At 38.3% G+C, this 3955-nt stretch overlaps 1 long non-coding RNA gene across 1 annotated transcript; it reads left to right on the top strand.

The window, feature by feature from the left end:
• The first annotated feature begins 390 nt into the window (after positions 1-390).
• On the top strand, positions 391-895 carry LOC120107757. Its single transcript, XR_005509410.1, has 2 exons — positions 391-603; positions 714-895. It is a non-coding gene; the product is annotated as an uncharacterized LOC120107757 (long non-coding RNA).
• Positions 896-3955: the final 3060 nt, after the last annotated feature.

The following is a 3955-nucleotide window of genomic DNA, read 5'->3' as shown; positions in this document are numbered from 1 at the left end:
GCCGAATTTGTAAGTTTTTTTGAAACTCTTTAAATTTATCTTAAATTATTCTATCATATAGCATGTATACTCTTGAAATATACTTTTTGTTGTAGATGGATGATAATGGGAGGGAGCCTGGTAGGGTGGAGTTTTATAAGATGACTCACACCCACCGAGATGGCAGCTTTGTCCGGGAGGAGTCCAGAGATATAGTTGTATGTATTCATCTTTGACTTGTGCTGTATATTTTTTTGGTTCTAATATTGGCATACATTAATTTGAATTTTTTTTTGAGAGATGTAGGATAGGGCAACAAATCTTATTTCAGAATGCGTCAGAGGGTCATCATCATCCGACGCGACTAATCATATTGAAGCTCCAGTGCTAGCTGAATTGATGGGCCCAGAGCGTTATGGGCGAGTGAGGGGTTACGGCGTTGGAGTTACCCCCACTCAGTTATCTTCAGTGGGCACATATACAAGAAATGCTAGAGAATCTAGTAACACTGCAGAAGTTCGTCATCTTCAAGCAACTATTGAAGAGCTGAAGCAAAACCAAGCAAATTTGCAAGCTCAGCTTACGAATATTTCATCAATGTTACAACGATTTCTCCCTTCTCAAGTAAATAACTATATATATTTGAATACTTTACATATTATCAATTATGATATATGAGTTAATGTATCACATTATTCCAAACTTCTAAGGTTTCTCTTTTTTTTTTTTGGTAGATTCCTGATACTTCAAACGCTTGTAGAGATGATGATGGAGCTGAATCCCATCCCTGATGCATTCTAGATTATCTTTTATGAGTTTGATATGTATATGTTTTTTATTTTTCAGAGTACATTGTAATTTGAAACTTTGTAAGCAAATTTTTAATCAGATATTACAATATTCACATTTCGAATGATCTGAGTGTTTGTATTAATGTATCAATGCAATACAGGTTAATATTGTTATAATGTATGTATCAATGTAATACAGGTTCATATTGTTATAATATATGTTTTGTAATTTCTGTTTTATAATATGAATTGGTTTTTTATTTTTTTTCAAAAAAGCAATTCCCGATGCTTTTAAGCGTCGGCAAAGGGTGCCCGCACCGGCAAGCTTATGCCGACGCCAATTAAGTTAGCGTCGGCAAATGAGGATATGCCGACGCTTTAAAGCGTCGGGAAAAAGCAGTAGGGAACCTTTTCGACGGGTTATCGCCGACGCTAGTAAGCGTCGGTAAATCCAGGTTTTTGCCAACGTTTTCGCCCTGCGTCGGCAAAAACTATTTCCACTCTCGTATGTCCGACGCTTTGGCGATGAGTGGCATTGCGTCGGTTGTACTTTAGCCGACGCTAAAAAGCGTCGCTAAAGGTCCAACAAAGCGCCGGGATAGCTACTTTTTCCTGTAGTGCAGCATCGCTCCCAGCAGCCAACCGTTGGAGTTCCCACGGATCACGCCACCATCTTGTGATCCACCTCCGACCCAGCCCCTCTTCCCAGCCTTCCGTGATCAACGAGCCCGCATCCATGCCACGTCCTCGAGCACCTACCATCCCAGAACTCCAGCCTCAACCGTGGCCATGATCGGCTCCTCCCACGCCCGTCCGACTGCAAGCATGATCCAAGCATTACGTCCAGCCGTTCGTCCTCCTCCCAGCGCCTGAATTAACATTCTCCTCCTCTTCCAAAGCTTCTGGATTAGCACCCCATTCCAACCGCTCCAGCCCGTGATCCCGGTGATCCTGCATCCAGCCATTCTCGCAAGCATCCTCTCTCTCCCCAGGGGGTTGATCTATAAAAGGAGAGGGAGCCATCGACAGAGGGAGGGGGGAGAGCTTGGTGGTGGGCCAAGAAACAGGGGAAGACAGTTCGATTTGGGAGAGAAGAGAGAAAGAAAAAAAAATAGAAACAGGGGAGGGCTCTGTTTTGGTTTGAAAAGAAAGAATAAAAAAATAGGGGAGGAAGAGTATTATATTTCTTTTATTTTGAGAGCATGTTATTTTGGAATTTTTGGTTTTAGTTTAATAGAGAGTTTTATTTATGCTCAAGCTTTAATTTATGTTGTTTTTAAGTTCCGTTCTTCAACTTCTGTAATTTTTTTTCTTTTTATGATGCAATACATTAAATCTTCCTTTATGCAATTTGTGTTCGCTTCAATCTCCTTGTTTTCATCCATTTTAATTTATATCAAAGCTTTTCTTTGATTAATTAAATATATAAATGCTTTTCAAATTTAAATACCTATTTTTTAGTTAATTTCAAATAAAGAACATTCTCTGGTAGACTAGAGAATCCATCAACATCCTCAAAATAATGTTTTCCTTTTATCATTCAAAATTAATTTCAAATCCGAGTGAACGCTCTAATTTTTATGCAACTCCAATCGCCTTCCTGTGGATCGATCTCTAACAACCGTTATTCTTCGAGTAGGAAAGGTAAGAGTAAAATTAAATTAAACTTTGTTTGTCGGTTCTAACAACGATCTGTTTAGCATATTTTTAGGTAAACAGGGATCGGACGAACAACCAGTGATAGCCATGATACTCATGGCTCCTCTTGATACTCATGTCAATTCCAAAGTTTAAGCTGTACTTACTCTTCACCATAGTAAACCCATGAAAGACTAACCAGTCACAACCCTGTTGAGATTTGTAATCTAAATGTCAATCGTCAGTATATTGATGATTGAATTTTGTAAATAAATTGACAAATTAATAAAGTGTTATTTGGCATTATTCATCATTTCATCTTCAAATGAACTCTTATATGATGAAGTCCTTAGGACTTATGTTATGATAAAAGAGGATTTATCTTTGAGTCCTTAAACTTGTTCACGACCAAATGATATGTTGTTACTTGGACGACAGTATTATCGAGATTAGGTCGTTGTGTGACATATACGTTGATTGTCTTCTTAACCAAGAAGTGTGAAGACACTGATATACCACACAGGTGAAGTGTAGGAGTACATTTCACTGAACGTGACCAATTCCGGAATGCTCTACTGTCAAGAGATGTTCCGAGTGGATATGGGTATAAGTTTAGCCCTTTGACTTGGGACCGCAACCTGTGACTAGCAAGCAACTCATTGTACTTTGGTACCAGACTACCTGAATTTCTAATTCAGTGACGGAAGATTACTGGGTGCAGTCAAGTACTTGCGTAGTCAGTTGTGAGTCGAGATGGAATTGACCCCTTCTGAAAACAGAAAATAATATCTTGTGAAGCAAAACCTTAGCCAAGGTAATCCCAGTGAGGAGTCATGGGATATCTAAAGTTAATCATATAATGGATGTACTAATTATAGGGTTGACAGTGAGCTCTAAGTCATCCTGGCATTAGGAGTCAAAGGGATTGAATTATACAGTAACCATAGTCCAGGGTTCCAGAATATTTGCTTCGCATATATTCGGCCTATCCGGACGTCGGGTACCATTGCTAGATGGTTACATCGATTAGTGTAGGAAGTCGTTCCTATACTACCGGCCTAGGTTCGAACCTATGAGGTCACACGCATAGAAGATTCCTGATTGATCAAGAAGGCTGATGAATGATTAAGAATCATTCAGGGATAATTTGGTCAATTTGATTGGCAAATTATCTTATAAAATAATTAAAGTAATTATTGGAGAATTAATTAGTAATTAAATTATTAATAAACTCAATTTGATTGAGTAATTGTGCTAAGGATGAGCCAAATTGAATTGGATTCAACTTTGGGCTTAATCAGGGTTTTGACCTGATTGGATTAGGTCGGAACCAAAAAGGACTTAAGCTGATCAAATTAATTTTAAATTAATTTGCCCTTGATTGGGGATTGAACTAATTGGATTAGGTCCAAGACAAAGTAGTTAATTCAATTTAATTGAGTTTGGATGAGCAAAAAATTGAATTGGATTCAATTTGAGCTCAATCAGGGTCTGATCTGATTAGATTGGGTTCAACCAAATTGCTTTGTTTTAATCTAGGTTTGACC

The sequence above is a fragment of the Phoenix dactylifera genome, unplaced genomic scaffold, assembly GCF_009389715.1.
Source record: "Phoenix dactylifera cultivar Barhee BC4 unplaced genomic scaffold, palm_55x_up_171113_PBpolish2nd_filt_p 001004F, whole genome shotgun sequence".
Lineage (NCBI taxonomy): Eukaryota > Viridiplantae > Streptophyta > Magnoliopsida > Arecales > Arecaceae > Phoenix > Phoenix dactylifera.
The sequence above is the reverse complement of the archived record's forward strand: the minus strand, read 5'-3'. Positions and strand labels throughout refer to the sequence as shown.